This window comes from Vanessa tameamea, chromosome 7 (genome assembly GCF_037043105.1).
Source record: "Vanessa tameamea isolate UH-Manoa-2023 chromosome 7, ilVanTame1 primary haplotype, whole genome shotgun sequence".
In the NCBI taxonomy this organism is placed as follows: Eukaryota; Metazoa; Arthropoda; class Insecta; order Lepidoptera; family Nymphalidae; genus Vanessa; species Vanessa tameamea.
Window position 1 is genome coordinate 12,362,335 of NC_087315.1, and position 19,777 is coordinate 12,382,111.

At 33.2% G+C, this 19,777-nt stretch overlaps 1 protein-coding gene across 3 annotated transcripts in view; it reads left to right on the forward strand.

The window, feature by feature from the left end:
- LOC135193353 (angiotensin-converting enzyme-like) overlaps nucleotides 1–19,777 on the forward strand; it is a 40,188-nt gene that overhangs the window by 7,411 nt on the left and 13,000 nt on the right. Inside the window, exon 1 of one of the 3 annotated variants that reach the window (XM_064215272.1) lies at nucleotides 17,296–17,437. The exons of the other annotated variants lie outside the window; for them this stretch is intronic. The gene's annotated coding sequence lies outside the window, so the exon portion shown is untranslated. Of the gene's footprint in view, nucleotides 1–17,295; nucleotides 17,438–19,777 lie in introns of those variants that run through there. 3 annotated transcript variants of the gene reach the window in all.

The window sequence follows — 19,777 nt, forward strand, 5'->3', positions numbered from 1 at the left end:
AAATAGGCAGCCATCTTGACTTTCCTTAATAGCACCGAAATGCTTATTAAATAAAGATCAATCACAACGGTCCTCGGACAGCGACCAATGCTACGATTTCTCATTGCCCAAGTTTCTCAACAATACGGACCGACGTGCGCGCTACGTAATCCTTATTATTACTTCGTTATGAAACCTGCACTTAATTTTTCCACCAATATTGCTTTCATTCTATTGTGTCAGTCAAGCAGTTGAATCTGTGTCGTAATGGTTACATTTATATTTTATACAAGAACTTGAAATTCACTCTTATCACGAAAATAGTATTAATTTAGTGCGAGTGAAACTTAAATAATAATGTTCGTTTATACTGTAACCTTCGATAAAACGAAACGGACGATAAGTTTTATGTAAAAACGACTTTTAATTTATTAACATAGATACGTTTTAGATGTATAGCAGTATCAGTAGTAGATGGAACTTCTTGATATCAAGCGGATATCGTTGTTTGAATTGCGAGCAAAAGGCATTGTTTGAATTTTCATGTTCCTTCATGCGTTGTTTATATTTTAATAGTAATAGAGGGTAAAAGAAGATGATGTCGTCCTGATCGATTTCGGTCACGGCGGGTAATGTCATAGAAGACCAGCCAATACGCTGGACATGTAATAGTGCACAACAGGCGCAGGACCAATGACAATAGGTGTTTTCTGAGGCACGGGTATATACATACATACTTTCAAGTTCGAGACTTCAGGTTATTACTGAATATTTTTTTATCGGGTCAACCTGGGGTTTGAACCCAGTACCTCTGTTTCTGTGGCCTTATATGTAGCCATTAGACCAATGAGGCAGTCTAAACATCCCAAGGAAAACTTTGTTTTCGATAAAATTATGCATAATATATCTCTGTATATAGTTACCTCAGAGAGAAAAACTTCATTAATGTTGCTTTATAAATAAAACACATTACATATAATGCTGACTCTTAATATATTTTCGAAACCATCTATTTAATTTAAAATTCGAACAGAAGTTTTTTTCTCAATCACCTAGATTCTGTTTTACTAAATCGACTCAGAATTAAATATGCATTTATAAAAAATAAAATAAGATAAGTTAAATAATTTAAACGGCACTTTGTTATAATTATTCGAAAATGAATTATTGCTTAGTATATAATTGAAGTGAAGTAGAAAATAAAACAAACAATAGCGGCAAAGTCGTGATAAATATTGTTCAGTGTACAATTGTAATTTGTCCATAAACCGCACGGTCGCTTTCAGGCGAACGCCGACACTTAGGTTTATAATAAAATTACATAATGTATTTTCTTTTATTCATATAATACTACCTGGCAATATTTTCAACGACCTATTTAATTTTGTAGGCTTATCATCAGTATATTTTATATAATAAGGTCCACCCTCATCTGTGTGCACTACACTTGAAAACTGCCGAACGTTTTTTTTATACGGTTTATACTAATGCACGGAGTGATTCATGAGGAAAGTTTAGGTGTATAATTCGTTAATATTTCGTGTAAATTGGCTGCAATATGACGATGAATGTTGAAATCGTCGGAAAATAATACGCCAAACAATAGAGATGTATATTATGTTATAAACGTTATATGTAGACCGTAGTCTACCTGTGCGAAGCCGGGCTTAAGGGTTAGTTACCTATAAAAGCGACGTACGGCTGATACGTAAACGATCACGCACAATGTATACATGTACTTATATGAAATGACATTGTGTCTTGGTTCTGAATCAACAAAATACACATATAAAAATATTATATATTATATTACTAGAGAGCCGAGATGGCCCAGTGGTTAGAACGCGTGCATCTTAACCGATGATTTCGGGTTCAAACCCAGGCAGGCACCACTGAATTTACATGTGCTTTATTTGTTTATAATTCATCTCGTGCTCGGCGGTGAAGGAAAACATCGTGAGGAAACCTGCATGTGTCTAATTTCAACGAAATTCTGCCACATGTGTATTCCACCAACCCGCATTGGAGCAGCGTGGTGGAATATGCTCCATACCTTCTCCTCAACGGGAGAGGAGGCCTTAGCCCAGCAGTGGGAAATTTACAGGCTGATTATGTTTATGTTATATTTTACTAGGAGGCGCTGCTTGCATAAATACCTAATTATTTTCGCCTGTTGTTACACTGGCTCATTCAACTTTCAAACATAACTTTACAAAGTATATAGTAGATTACATTATTAGTGGGTGGTACCTACCCTATTGCTGTTTTCCGGTTTGAAGGGTGAATTAGTCAGCGTAACTAAAGGCATGAGGTACATAACATCTTAGTGCCCAAGGTTGGTGGCCCATTGTCGATGTAAGGAAGGATTCAGGTTGCCCATTTGCCCAACCGGCTACCTATGCCATAAAAAATATGAATTTTCTAATGCCCCAGTAAAATATTAAAAAGAACAAATATACCTGAATAAAGCCGTCGAAACTGAATAAATATTCCATAAATATTTTTAATTTCATGACCCCTTAGCCCATAGTAAACATTTCATGAACAATTTGATTTTATACGCTCCGACGTTTCGAGGACTTCAGATTTTTGCATGATTTCAACGAAATGAATTTATCGTGTGCACCCAGCTGGTGTATGGAAATGAAATAGAAAATATTCATGACGTTCGCCGGATCTCATTTTTCTTCGTCCGCTCTTGCTGCCTGTTTAATATTTAAAGAATACATGAGCGCAGCGACTCCCTCGCGCTCTGTGTCTTGATTCTTGAACTACATTTCTCTTTTATATTATTTTTCATTTCGCATTTTTCATTCATTGCATACAAAACAACAATCAAGCACAAAATGTGCTTCAACATTTCGAGTATGATACAAATATGAATTACATAGAAAAATGTTCAGGGGCTGAACTTGCCCAGCAACACATGCTGTATAGGTACCTATATAAATTTACATTAGTACTGTTTATATTATTTATACACCAGTAATCTGATTTTAAATACTTGGTTTATGTTTCTGTTGCATCTCGTACATTCGACATTCGTACCATGAGAAATATTAAGCATTAATTAAATATTATAAACTAACATATCATGACACCCACTAATGAGGGAATTTTGGAAATTCTACTCCTAAAGGGGTAAAATAAGGGATGAAAGTATGTATGAAAGTCCGTATTTTTTAAGTTAGAAACATGAAATTTTATTTTTGGGATACTGATTAAAAAGGAGTAGATACGTATTTAAGTGTTTCTAGATATTCTACCTCCAAGGGGCTTAATGGGGTTAACATTTTTTATATAGATTAGTATGGAAGTCCGTCATTTTTTAAGTTAGAAGCATGAAATTTTATTTTTATGTTACTGATTAAAAATGAGTAAAGAAGTATTTAAGCGTTTCTTGATATTCTACCTGTGAGGGGTTGATATAAGGATTGAAAGGTTTTATGGAAGTCCGTAATTTTTTAAATTTAAAACATGAAACTTTTTTTGGATACTGATTAAAAATGAGTTGATTCGCATTTAAGCGTTTCTGGATATTTTACGCCTATGGAGAGAAATTGGGTAGACATTTCGTATATAGGATAGTCTGGAAGTCCTTCATTTTGAAGTTAGAAGCATGAAACTTTATTTTTGAGCTACCGATTTAAAACGAGTTGATTCGCATTAAAGCTTTTCTGGATATTCTACCCTTAGGGCTGAAATACACATCAATGTGGTATACAAAGAGGTCTTACATTAACGTAATATTTTAAGATATTTTGCGTCCCGTGCCCCTCAAATGTTTATTTTCAAGTTGATACTGTCATTGCGTGGCTACAAGGGAGACAGATGAAAATCAGCAGAGGGATAAAAATCCCTCATAGCCTGAGCTGTCTCCTTTTGACTGCACACAAGTGTCATATTAATTATATTTAATTATTTTTTCTTTATTATTATGTTGTTTTTATATCCATTTTTTGTATATATATATTTTTCTTTATATGTGTGTATGTCAATAAATGTTATTTCTTTCTTTCTTCTTTCTAAATATATTCATATTCTACGCGAGCAAAGTCGCGGGTAACAGCTGGTATATAATATATTAAGAAACCTTCTTAATATTATCTTGCTAAGCCCACTTCTCACTTTCTTTATTTGCAAATTGCCACGCAAAGCCGGAACGAATCGCTAGTTTATTAAGATATTTTCTGCTCAAGATCTTAAATCAACAAATAGATACTAGCATAACCCAAATAAACATGTAGTCTTTTTTGTTTGTCATGAATGGGCAACACGCAAATAGGCGATATGAGGGCTTTGTCAACAGACAGTGATATTATATTGTAGACATTCTAAATATAATGCGATGTAGTTGTTTGATTTTTGACTGCCCATTACGGATGTCCTCGATACTTTTCACGCAGGGACACAAGCAATGTTAATCAGTATTTTGTCTATTTTAATCGCACTCACGTCTTGACCACACGAATTATGGATCCACGACTGTCACACTAAGACGCGACGTATATTGGAAAAAGTATTTACTGTAAATAAGATGCGAATATACAATATATAGGATGTCGATGTAGATATAAAACAATTAATTAAAACTAATTATGTTCACAATAAAATATTAATAAAAAACGAAATATAGGCATGGACTCAAAAGGTTATAGACAGAAGAATATTTAAAAAAAATTAAGATTATAATATGGTTGTTAGTGGTTGTAGAACCTGTGAGCTGTCTCTTTTAAAGGGATGAGGATCAGATCTCGCAAGCAGCCTCAGGAATACAGCGTTGCGTAGACCTGGGAGCTAAAGACTTGACCCATTCTCAATTCTCACTCTTTCTAATACTTATGTATCTGTACGGCTGCGGCTCTTTATAAATTTACAGATATTCTGTCAGAGTACAACAAGATTTCTTATTGTTGTTATTGTTGTTTACTGATTTCTCGTTCAAGTATAATTCAAGCAGTCAGTTAATTAAACATTCAGCCCCCCGTCCCGTCGCAATTTTCACAACAATGGCTGTCCGCGCCATTACGCCTTATCGGCACGATGTCGCGATGTCGTAAACAGTTGACGGATTTGTTTTTGATAAATTGTTGTTACACATTCAGCTTAGATTGATATATTTTTTATTTATAATAGGTAGGCAGACTGGCAATTGGGTAATCTGGTACTGATGGTAAGTTGCTACCACTGCCCAATAGACATTAGCATTATAAGAAATATTACCGTAAATTGTGCCTGTTGGCATATCGGCAATTTTGTAACTTTATTGGCTTGACCCGGGTCCGACTCTGGGATCATGGTATCATGCCAAAGCGATCCCGTGGCACCCACGGAGGGGACGGTGAGGGTACCACTGGTTTTGAGGGTAATCCTGGGCACCGGCGACCCACATACCACACACTTCACCTAGGGGTATGAGGATGGTGTGCGTAATGTTTTTACAGCGAAAAAAAAGGGTCCGACCATGGGACCTCACGAAATCTCTTATCTTAATAATTATAATTTACTTAATTACTTATAATATGTAATCAATAAAAAATAATAGTTTGTGGATTTTGCAATAAGTATGCAATTTATATCTTGCCTGACAAAGAAGGAACTCAAGCCAAAGGAATTTAAAAGTCAAACTCGAAGTGAAAACAGATTTGCCAATTCATTGGCAGGTGTTAGGTAACCTGTAGTTAGGTTATAAGTTATGTCTAAAGATCGTCTAAAATCAGCCACTGGTTTGGGAATCAATTCCATAATCGTAGGAGAGCTGTACACAGGGTTGGAGTGACTGAAAGGGATTTCCACAAGCCTGGCTTACATGGAATACTATAGAGAAATAAAGTTCTATATATTTTATTCTTTTAATAAATACATTAAGTTACTAAGATTTTTTTTAAATTTTATTCTTCAGAATGTAGATCTTGTTAGAGATTTGGCTGGTAAAAGACATCACGACTGTATGACCATCCTACACTAGCTGCGAATAGCATTCTCCTAACATATGATGACCATTGTTCAAAAATTATGTAATCATCCATTTAAGTAACATCCGAGGCTGAAGTTTTTTATGTAAATGTTAAATGTTTCATTGTTTATTAACATTATGGGCTCGTTTCTAGAATTCAATGTGCTTTTGATTATAGATTATTACAAAAGAGATAATGCAGTTAGAGTAGTATGTATCTAGGATTTGCATATCTAGGGTTGCCACTATATTCATTTATTGCACATATAAAATATGGGAAAAAAACAATTGTATCTCATGAGCGTGGTCTTATTACTGATATATTTAATTATTTTTTGACTCCATATAATATATTCGTAGTTTAACGGATATCAATTAACGTTATAAAAATTTAATTTAATATTTTTAACTTATTTTTCTTTTCGTTACATTTATTTTAGTCCTCAGTTAATTTTGGCGTCAAGACGCCTAAATGGATAGTCATACATAATTTTCAAAGAGCGATCTTCCATTTCTTGGTCTTAGTTTGTGCTTGGCATTTATTACGTATTTGACGGTAAAAGTAATTACTTGCCATCGTAAGGAAAGGACCTGTCTTCGAATAATATTTTTCATTTAGACTTTCACTCTTCAAAGCTAGCGTATAGCGGTAACAGTATTAGTGGTTTCCTGAATTTTATTCGTTATAGTACGGACATAACTCATCATATTATATTAATAATATCCTTAAGAAGGACTAATATTATAAGGTATTAAGAGGTAACATTTATTTGTTTTTATGTAAAAAGAAAACTTGGAAGCTTGTAGAAAGCTACATTGTTCTTGAGCGCTATGGGGTATAAATACATGAATTAATTAATTGCACTCATTCGAAGCAGGGGGGCGGGGGTTACTAGTGTCATATAAAAATAGTTATTTTATATAGTAATCATAATTTCCCTCAACATCGAATGAATGGTGGCTAATTTTCAGGCGTCGTATTTAAGAGTACAATTATAATATTTTTTATATAATAATAATTGTATATATGTACCTTGTTTTTAAAATATGTTACGTTTTTTTTTGTACTTATATGATTCTTCATTACAAGCTATTTATACGTTGAATTATGTTATATGAAAATGTTCAGCCAAAAACTTTCTTTGAAAATATTGCAAATTTCATATCAAACTATTTAGCGTCTTTCGAGTTAAAAAACAGCGATGCTTTTATATATAACGATAGATTAAAACGATGAAAGTAGGAGCATTTATGGCTATTAAGCGAATAAAGTGTACAGTCAACTTAAATACTTTCCTTATTTAATTCTTTTGATGTTTAACTAAAAGCCGACAAGCAAATAACACCACGTATACACCACTTATCCTCCACACGTTGCGGTGATCGGACAATTAATATAAATACGCTAATTACACGACGAACTATTAATTACCGCCCTTGAACATTTTTTTTATTATATATAATACAGTGAAGTTTATTGCTAGTTCGAATATATATATGTAAGTAGTAGAACTTTTGCCTTGATAATTTTGAAATGTATTTTTTTATTTTAGATGTGATATTGTATCTACTGTTGGTTGTCCTAATGAAAATAAAATAAAATAAAATATACTACCCGTGAGATAGGAGTGACGCAAAATACAGCAAGTTATATTGGAATATACTCTATTCCAACCATAAGAGGAAAAAAGCCGAGTAAACAACATTTGACAGCAAATTGACGCGATATCATTGGTCGAGAGCTTGATTAATTTTTTTTATGGTATCGGTAGGCGGACGAGCAAATGGGCCACCTGATGGTAAGTGGTCACTACCACCCATAGACAATGGCGTTGCAAGAAATATTAACCATTTCTTACATCACCAATGCGCCACCAACCTTGGGAATTAAGATGTTATGTCCCTTGTACCTGTAGTTACACTGGCTCACTCACTCTTCAAACCGGAACACAACAATACTGAGTACTGCTGCTTGGCGGTAGAATATTAGATGAGTGGGTGCTACCTACCCAGACGGGCTTGCACAAAGCCCTACCACCAAGTAAATCTATAATAAATATATGCTAATCATGAACTCTTAGTAGTGCACAATATAGCTGAGCAATTAGCAAATCGTACGAAATACGTAAAATTAAGGTTTGTTTATCTTTTTTCCTACTTCCATTGGAACAGGCTATAGTTTAAAATAGTCCATAGCTTTATAGCATTAGTGAGATAAATTATATTATAGTTAAATATTATAGTTAAATTATATTATATTATAGTTGATTTATTTATTATACATACAAACATATAGGAAGGTAGGTATATGCGTTTATAAACGCCAGCCCTGTTTAACGTAGCGTGCTGATGATCATAATAGGCGATGCGATTACCGGGCACATAGATTGTTCACATACATATAAAATAGCTTATATATATATGTACTTGTATGTAAATTATTGCTCAATGTTTTAAAACTATGACATTTTTTGGTTAGTACACACATATATATGCTTCTGTAAATAATGGCACGAAAAATTCAAATATTAATAAATATAAATTGAATTCGGTTGTTACTGTTTTTTACTTTAATTTTAATTTTAACTTCTAAGGTGATAGATACACAATCTGACATATATATATTCTTTTATTGTAAACTTCATACATCGAATACATAAGTATTTATCATAAGCATAATAACCACCAATCGCCAAACAGCGATCTCTTCCAAGTGATGTTAGGGTTAGAATTTTTATTTCAATAAAATTATATATATACTTAATTTTGTTTCAATTTCATTTTGTTAAATGATTATATTTATTACTCTACTCGCTACGTTGTCAATGTTGCTATTGTGTCAATGTTATTGGCCAAGTTCAGGGACCCCCTTGTTGCTTGTTAACCAGCAGCATAACACCAGTAACCAGCAAACAGTACTACCCAGTATTATTTTGTTCCGGTTTGAAGGGTCAGTAAGCCAGTGTATTTACAAGGGACATAACATCTTAGTTCCCAAGGTTGGTGGCGCATGAGCGATATAAGGAATGTTTAATATTTCTTATAGCGCCATTGTCTGTGGGCGGTGATGACCACTTACCATTATGTGGCCCATTTGCTCGTCCGCCTACCAGTATCATAATAAAGAAATATAAAAAATCAAGAAATATTTTTAATTTAAATAACGCCATCTAGCTGACTCACATATTACTCATCGATAAGTTGCAGCCATTTTACGACAGATGGAGCTAAAACTGGTTCTCATTGAAAAATGTATAAATACATATAATATACCGAAAAATCTTTTTCCAAAAGCAATGAATAATATATCATAAAAAAAAATAAGTACCAATTCTAGTAAAATTATTTTTATAAATATAGTACTACAAACTTTTAATAGATGGCGTTGTGTTGATTAATATGTAATAATTAGAACAATAAACTTAAAAAGTAAATTTACCGTTCTTTGTATCTTAATTTATATACTGTAAAATTAATAATTGAAATAAATGAAGATTACCGTTAAGTTAATTCGACTAAAGCCGGTAATACACATTGCATATTTGCAACGATTATTACAATTACAATATTATTTATAATAATTATTAGATAGGATTTACATTTCTAAAATTACTGGTCTGAAATGCAAGATTTTTTTGAAACGAGAGGAACGTTAATAAAATAACCTTATGCAATACATATATTTTTTATTGATTTTCTTTCAGTATAAATTCTTTCAATAATCATACATTATGACTTTTTTTATGAATTGTTGCGTATTTTCTGTAGATGTATTTGAACTGTATGTCCTCATTACTTCAGTCGTCTTCATTAAAACATATTTATAACGCGAATATCAGGACATCTTGTATAAGTCGAGGTATCTGTCTACTCTATGTGGGACATCTCTAAATATCGGGACTATGAATGTTTATACAATATCGGGATATATAGTATAGTCCCAAGAAATTCATTTTTCGATCATCGCTTCTGTCTATTAAATCTATCTACTGTATAAAGACCTAAACATCACTCCTGCGTTTGACAAAAAGAAATGTACAGTAGAACCTTGTTTATCCGAACTAATTGGGACCGAGACTAGTTCGGAAAATCAAAAGTTCGTATAATCGAAATGCGGCTACTTTGGGACAAGATCAAACAAAAATAACACCTTTTCACATGAAATAGTATAGTATATTAAAATTTAACATACATATTAAAAATATATATACGTTTTTTAACGTTGTAGTAATATAAAACACCTAAAAAAAGTCAGATGCTATTTTTATAGTATTTTTTTATGAAATCGTCAATCTTACGGCTGCAACGCGCGAACTTTCGGATAATTGAGGGTTCGGATTATCGAGGTTCTACTGTATTATTAACTTATGCAATATCAAAATTGGATCAATATACAACTTTATCAAATTTGGGTTTTAACCTTTTTAGTAACGGCGTTTATTTCTTTATTTTTCTTTACCGTTTATATCTTTGGTTTTAAAAATGTTTCCATCTTATCTACATATTTAAAGGCGTCGGTTATTACTTAGTAAAATGTTTCAACGCTATTACATTTAATTGCCACAGTACAATCGTAAGCAAAATTACTATTTTATGTTTTGTTGATTTATTAATATCATTTGAATAGCAGAGAAATAGAATAGACCCTAAAATACAACATTGAAGTACAGTTTCTATCTTTATACAGTAAAAATATCTTAAAATGGACTAAATATGTTAGAGTCTTTTAGCACCAGGCACACAATTGGTAGTTGTTAAACGATATCGTAGGTCAATCATGGCCGTAGTTCGAAAGAAGCAAGAGGAAGGGTTCTTTGATTTCGCTTAATTGGAATAACACACTAGTAACAAAATCTATGGGCGTCATCCACCATCATCAAAATCAAAACATACTTATATTCAAGTTGGCTATTACAAGCACTTTAGAATCGTTGTTTAACAAACTATATTAAGCGAAGCTACCACCAGTTCGGAATGCAGATTCTAACTCAATAGTTACTCTTTTTCAACGTTTAAAAATACAAAAGTATGTTAGTTAAATACAAGTATATATGTATATAATACATCATATCCTTTCTGGAAGTCAAACAGGTATTAGCTCCACGCTTTTTTATCGTCTATCATTTGGACCAAAAAAATGTCGTTAATGTCCACTGCGGAATAAAATGCTACTACTACTAAAATGCTAATGTACATACCTATGTAATATCGAGAATAAAAGTAAGGAGCAAACAAGAAACGCTTCAGTACAACTGTATCGTGTTTATATTTTAATAGCTGGGCAGTTTCGTGATTTTTTTCAAACTGAAATGGTTTCCGCTATACAATTGTATAACGTGGGAAATATGTCTTTCTTATCTCGGCTTAAATTACGTGTTTTATTACTGTGGATATTAATATTCTAATATAAAGTTTTAAAATTTGTCGTATTTTAAAGTTAAACCTTGAATAGCTTTTGAATTTAAAACGCTTTATCCCTGGGGATGGAAAGGGTATTTAAATCGATATAGTATCAGTATATTAAAATGGTAAATTGGTTGGTATGACCGAGCCGATATGGCCCAGTGGTTAGAATGCGTGCATCTTAACCGATGATTTCGGGTTCAAACCCAGGCAAGCACCCCTGAATTTTCATGTGCTTAATTTGTGTTTATAATTCATCTCGTGCTCGGCGGTGAAGGAAAGCATCGTGAGGAAACCTGCATGTGTCTAATTTCAACGAAATTCAGCCACATGTGTATTCCGCCAACCCGCATTGGAGCAGCGTGGTGGAATATGCTCCAAACCTTCTTCTCAAAGGGAGAGGAGGCCTTTAGCCCAGCAGTGGGAAATTTACAGGCTGCTAATGCTAAAAAAAAATGGTTGGTATGGTAAGACGATTCTAAAACGCATCGATTTGTGTAACATTTTGAGATAGTAATAGATTTAAATTCAGTAGTTTTAAAGGTAAACAGAATCTATACTCAGCACTAAAATAAATAAAGAATAATCATGTGAAATATTCAATAAAATATTTTTAATCAGATGTGCACCCTTTGGGGGTGAGAGGGGGCTCTTTCACCTGATAGCAAATAATCAGTAACGACCATTTTACTTTATAAGCAATAAATATGAGCCGATTCTTATACCGTCGATGTATCTCGGCTCGTTGTACTGAAATGCAATCGAAAAAACGTAAAACAGCATACAGAGTATTCTAGTACAAAGTATTAATTCTATAATTCAAAGACTCACTCGAATAAACAGAAAAAATAGTCGAAATTGATTCAACCGTTTAGTTACATACACACGATCACACACGTAGGATCTGTGCGTGTGTGTACATACTACTTACGTGCTCGTGTGCGTGTGTAATATGTATATAAAAAGAATGTATGTCTTATAAAAAGAAGGATACATGTTAATGCTCAACATTGTTGTAATTGGTAATTGTGTCGTATAATATTTTGTTTGTATGACACGTGTAAAACCACGGTAGTTATAAATGGGATATTGTATTTTCATAAATATTAATTACTTAGAAAACTTCGTATTAAACAAGAAACTTGTTCGAATTAAATGTACAATATTTATCTTATTATGATGATTAAATTACCTAACTCCACTTTAAAAATAAATATAACCCGAAAGCGATGATGTGGATAATAATATCAATAAGTAATTATGAACATTTAGAAATATGTCTTTTTATAAATATGTTTTGTTTAATAATACATATCTTCACTTGCTGAAATACCTATACCTATGTCCCACAATCCACCCCCTATTTTACCCTCTCGAGGGGTGTATTAATTAGTATCGTTTTGTTTTGTGATTTTTTTTTTATGAAATAACAGGTTACTTTATCGCCTTTCGAACCGTATTAGTTTGTCATTTCAAAACTGTAACACATTCATGGTTAATTAAAAAAAAAAAAACATTTAAAACTGAGGAACCTGTTTCGTACCTAGCAACTACATAGTTGTATTAAAGGGAAAGTTGGCAATCTATATTTTTCCAATACCTCGTGTGATATTCTCTTGACTAACATCGAGAATTAGTTTCATTTATAATAAATAAGGGAAGTTCAATAAAATTTCACATGTATTGGTTATTCGAGATTTCGCTAAGCATCCTTGCGATTTATCGTCCTTATTATATAACAGGTAATCTTCGTCATCATCACATAAGAGATAAAGTTATAATAGTTATATATATTTCTTAGATATGTTAGACTTTATATTTTGTCTACAGGAGTCATCACAGTGGGTCGTTCCTTCCCTAATTATTCTTGTTAGTTACGCAAAACATGTAGTCCATTCCGCAATAGAAACTGTGTAATAAAACACGTATTCTATGTATGTATATATTGTGTTTTATGAATCGATGTCATTGCCATTAAGCATGTGCGAAACAATTGCTAGAATTAGTTAACCGTTGGTCAGTGATTTCGTTTTCATAAAAAAATATGTATGTATAACCAGTTTCTGCGTGGCTTTGCTCACGTGAGGAGGTTATGCAGTGTTAGGTACTCTTTTCCGGGATAAAAGGTGTAAAGACTTAAATCCGTCGCTGTACCAAATTTAATTTAGATCCGTTCAGCCGTTCTGCTGCGATTGAGTAACAAACGTCTATCCATGCAAACTTTCGCATTTATAATGAGTATTAGTAAGATTAATTGAATTTTTTTGAGCATGATATCTCTTATTTATCTCAAAAAATAATAATTGTTTTTTATTGAGTTGTGTGATAGATTCCAATTTCATAATATAAAAAAACGCATACTATACAAATTACAAATAATAAAAAAATTGATTACAACCATAATTGCAACTTTAACGTACATTTACTTAAATTTACCTTACACCACTATCAAACCAAATTTAAAAAAAATATTTTTGTCCAAATGCATTTTTTTAAACACAGATAATTGTATTTTATTGTAATTTAATTCCCATACAAACTTTGACGTCTACATTCTATATTTCTACATTTTGTAAACTGCAATCCTTAATATAAAGTTTTATCTATATAATTTAAAATTTGACACACTTCAATACAGTTTCCCAACTCCTATAATCCCTCGGGGAATTCATAAATAAATAATTTACTAAGTGCTACTTCTCCTTCAACTTACTGAAACTACGGAGTTGTACTTAGTTTTAATTGGTGGTTGAGCTTTGTGCAAACCGATCTGAGTAGGTATTACCAACTCATCACATATTCTACCGCCGAACTGCAATAGTTAGTATAGTTTGATTCCGGTTTGAAAGGTGAGTGAGAAAGTATAACTACAGGTACAAAGGATATAACATCTTGGCTTCCAACGTTGGTCTTGCATTGGTTAAGTAAGAAATGGGTAACATTTCTAGCGCCAATGTCTAGGGCCAATTGTGACCGCTTACCTTTATAGGTTTCTCATTTGCTAATTCGTCTATTGATATTATAAAAAAAATATATATAATAGGAGAAAAAGTTCAAAAGTATTTTCAGTGACGATGGCATAAGCCCACAACGGATCTAATTACTAAAGATGATATTTCAAGTGAGCATCAAAATGGCATAAATAATCATTTTATTTACGTTGACGCTGATTCAGATCTCAATACTGCTCTTTCTGAATTTTATTTTATTATTTATATATAAATAAAATAATATTATTTTCAATTTACTTTAAAAAATACTTTTATTTAAATTCTGCCACACGTGTATCCACCAACCCTCATAGATGCAGCGTGGTGAAATAATCTCCAGACATCCTCCTCAAAGGGACAGGAGGGTAAGCCTAGCACTGAGACATTTAGTGGCTTTACTTTTTTCACAAAAACAACCTTATTTTATGTATAGCATATTTATTATTAATTTAATCGACTATACCTTATACATGGTGTTACATACATTGCTTATAAAACATGTAATGTTGCGCCCGTGTCGTCAGGTACCCTTGTCAACTTCATACCTACCGCTATGAGTCAGCGGCTACGCCCACGAATAGTCAGTACATTCATGAATAAATTATCATTAACTTTTAAATAAAATTATAATAAATGCAATGTGTATGTAGGGAATAAATATTATTATTATTTTGGTTAATTTTTATTATTTATCGTGTTATGTAATGCTTATATTTTCATTACATAGTATAAGACAAAGTCGCTTACAGGTGTCTGTCCCTATGTATGCTTAGTTCTTTAAAATTACACAACGGATTTTGATACGGTTTTTTTTCTAATAGATAGATTGATTCAAGAGGAAGGTTTATGTGTATAATACATGTACAAAAAAGTAGGGAAACACTGTAATTTTAGAGGTTTCGTAAGTGATGTCGTAAATACACTTTTTTTTTTGCGCTTACATTGCATCGCTGGCTAATCCCTATGAGACAGATCAATATAATGTACTACAGTAATATACACATTAAAAAGGTCTTCAAAAAAGTCTGGAATGGTATATGTCTATCTATTAGGGATAACCCACAATAGCCATTTTTTATCCTTTACTTTTAACGAGAAATAATGGCTTAATTTCGAAGCGAATTTAAGCAATACAGCATTAATCCTTATCCAATTAAGTACCCTAAATACGTTGTGCATTTAATATAGATCAATATGGCCCTTTACAACATGTAATTTGAATGAATATTTTCGAAGATATTACAGATTTAACGCAGGGACTCAGCGGTTTGTATTTTCTTATCACTGAAAAACTGTGTTGACTCTGAAAAACGTTGTAAGACATTCTGTAATATATTTAGTTTCAGCATTACACCCGTGCGAAGCCGGAGTGGGTCGCTAGTTCATAATATTATAACAAAATTGCAATGTGAAGCAGTACATACATTTTATTTAAATTATGCCGCACGTGCAGTAGCTTTTATATTATTAATTTAATCGACTATACCTTATACATGGTGTCATATACATTGGATGGATACATTACAGAATTAAAAAAAAATAAAAACGATTTGAGCAAAATGGGCACAAAGAAGACTTCACCACCACTGACACCAAGTGTGCAGAAGATAATATTGTGCACAAGTGTTTGCGCAAACTCAGGTGCAATCTGTATTTCCCTCACTCTAATAATACGATAAAATGGCTATCGGACGCGACCGGAAAATTTTCAGAGGCAAGTTCAACGTCTAACAAACTCGATTTAATAGTTGCACAGGACTTTAACACAGGAACTGGAGAATGGAGATCTGTATATAGGTATTATTAATCTTCTTTGAATTAGGAAATACGTACAGTTTACAACAGTGTATATATGATTTGAGATCATGACATCAAACAAATATAATTTGAGTTAATTATGAATAAGACTGTACTTAGCAAGAACTACGTATAATATTGTGTATGCTTTACTTGTGTGCTATATAATGCACTTGTGTGCATAACAATAATAAGTAAAGGGTTTCTTTGCGATGAAATCAGGTAATTATGGAAAGCCAATTATGTGTATTACAGCAAATCTAATTTTACGCATAAATTTTATTTTTTAATCATTTATATGGACTGAATAGTCTTCACTCAGTCCTTTTCAAGATGACGATAAAAAAAAACCAAATAAATTAATTCAATAACAAATAACAATGGTTATTTTAAATAAATGTTGTTAGTGCGATTGAAATAGTTTTGTTAGTTATTTTAAATAAAAGTATTATTGAAAAAGTGCATAGCTAAAGCTTCATTCTGTAAAAAAAAAAACCTTAAAATTTTTGGCTCCATGATAAAATACCTTTCCAAAACATTTTTACCAAAGGAAAGTATTAAAAAAAACTACACTGTTATAATTCAAACGGTTAAAATATATACAATTAATTTTATTTAAATATCTAAAAACTATAAAACTTTGGTATTTGACAGCTCATTAAATAATTCGAAGCGTTCCTAACCCATTGCCCGTTACTCATGTTACACGAAATTCATGTTAAATTATTCCTTTTGGTGTGGTCATTAATGTTGAAATTTGCGTGTGCCGATTCGGTACTTGTTTGTTTGTTTTGTATACATCCACATGTGTGAGTAGGGTGACTGTGAAGTATCTCTTTTTTGCGAGACTGTTATACTTAAAATACTTTTTTATTCCATTACATTACACAAAATAATAATAATTAGTGATTTATTCGTTTAAGAATATTTCGAAGTGTAACATCTTTAGAATCGTTGCGATTCGAATGACGGTAAAACAAAAATATGCCAAGACAGAGTACAAAAATAAAAGAAAACATAATAATTTAATTATCAAGTTTTACTTCTTCTATCGTAAATACATTTTACATTAATGTATATATAAAAGTAAAAAATACATTAAAAATTAAAAAAAAAAACAGTATTTTGGTAAACTCAAAAATAATGGTGACCCTATACGTGAGTGGTAGCCGAGGCTGCGTTTGCGCTCAGTCATTGGCCGGCCGAAGACGGCTGCGACTGGCCGTTCCATATCGAAGCACGCAATCACAACACACGAGTTCGAATTTCGTTTCTTTTTTTTTAAATTATAATTTGTGCCAGTAACAAAACGGTAAGTTTTGTTTTTAAATTTTACACCCGTATATTAGTTATTATTTGAACTCAAAGCATTTTAATTGGACGTATATTTAGTGAAACTTTCTCTTTGAATGCGTATATTTCACTTTACCTACTAAAGTAAAATATTTAGACTGATTAAGTAAAACAATAGCAATTGTGATGTTCTATGTTCCTATGAGTCAGTACGGTACAGGTATTTTAGTCATAACTACAAAATTTACATTATAATAGATAATTCTATTTATAATTTAGGACTTATACCATTTTAGTGCTTGATCTTTCATTTAGAATATATATAAACATATTATCTCCTTTTCGCTTCCAAATTTACAAGTAAATAATATTTTTCTGTTTTGTGTAGAAAGGAACATAAATGATTTTTTTTTAAATTAAATAATTATAAAGTTTTGTACAAGTTCTATGGAAATGAGGATGTAATCCAATTGTATATAGATTTTATGTATTGTTCATAGAATTAAGCTATTCAATGTATTTATGTTAAGTAAATTATTCTACAAATACCCACATCACAAATATACTGATATAGACAAGTAATTTAAATTTATAAGTATTTTTGGCCGCACAAATTAAGCTGATTTTGGAAATATAGTTTACTAGCGGTCGCCTGAGGCTTCCCTCGCTTAAGATGTCGGCCATCAAGAGTTCAGCATAAAAAGTAACCTATTGGTTGAATGTTTATACCAAATTTCATCAAATTCGGTTCAGGGGTTTGGGCTCGAAAGAGAAACAGGCAGAGATGAGATATACAGATATTCATTACTAGCATTTATATTCGTATATAGGCAATTATGTCTGTGTGTATTAAATATTTTTTATTTAAAAAAAATCTTTAAAAAAAAGTGCACTTTTCCGATCAAGTTTTATTCGTTCTCACCTGGACCGGTGCCATCCAGTTATCACATATTGTGCCTTTAACAAGTAGTAGCTTAGTACTGTTGTGTTTAAGGGTTGAGTAACATAGTATTACTACAGGTACAGGGACATCTTAGTTCCCAGAGTTGGTGCCGCATTTATGATGTCAGGGGTGATTAATATTGCTTAGTGTTAACGTCTATGGGCGGTCATCAGTTACAATCAGATGGTCCATTTGCTAGTCTGTCTATTGTAAATAAAAAAATCTTCAATTTTCAGATCAAATCAAAATATTTTTTTTTAAATAATTTTAAATGATTATGTTTTACGCAAACAAATGTTCTTGTCATCGTCAAAATGTTAATTTTAAAGAACAAGTATCAGGAATGAAATGAATGAATATGAAAAATATATGGCCCTACTTTACGCTTACCGAGACTCGGTCTCCACTCTAGGACTCGTCTGCTCCAGCGGCCATCGGTCCTACGACAGATGTGACCAGCCCAGTGCCACTTCAGCTTGCTGATTCTCCGAGCTATGTCCATTACTTTGGTTCTCTCATTTCTGATTTTATCCGCGAGAGATACCTAACTCAGCTCGCTCCATCGCCCGCTGCGCGACATTTAAGTTGTGGACTAGCCCCACCGTCAGTGTCCACGTCTCGGCACCATACCCCGGTGGATGATAGCATTAAAAAGCCTCGCCAAAGCTGTTAACAAGGATTTGTCTCCAGCCCTGAGAAGCTCCGTAGTAATACCATCATCACCAGGGGCTCTACTGTTTTCAGCTGCCTGAAAGCCGCACTAACCTCGCCAACGTCGACGTCCGGGATGTCTTCGCTGAAATGGCGCGTGAGAGTTGCTCGTACTAACCTATGGTCGCTGCCGGTATTGAACCGGTTAAGGACGGAGACATCTCTGAATATCTGTCTCTTATCCGCTATGATGAAGTGTATCTCGTTCCGCGTCACAGCGTCGGGGCTCTGCCAGGTCCACCTTCTATGGGACTTCTTCTTAAAGAACGAGTTCATCAAGAAGAGTCCCTGCATCTCGAGGAAGTTGACCAGCATTTGCCCCCTGTGATTCGTGCGTCCCAATCCATGTGTTCCGATGCGCAATTCGTCTAGTTCTTGTTACTTCCACCTTAGCGTTGAAGTCCCCCATGACAACGTTGTAGTGAGCCGCGGTGGTGTCATGTATGGGTTTAGTTATATCCTCATAAATGGCGTCCACCTCGTCGTCAGAATGTGCCGAGGTCGGCGCATATACCTGTACGACTTTCAGGGAATATCTGTTAGTCGGCTTCAGTACTAGGTACGCTACCCTTGTCGATACACTACTGCCACTGAGGGCCTTATTGACCAGGAAACCGACGCCGCTCTGGGAGCTCTGATCGCCTTGCCGGAAGTAGAGTAGGTGACCGGACTCTAGGGTTATCGTTTCCTCACCCTCTCTTCGAA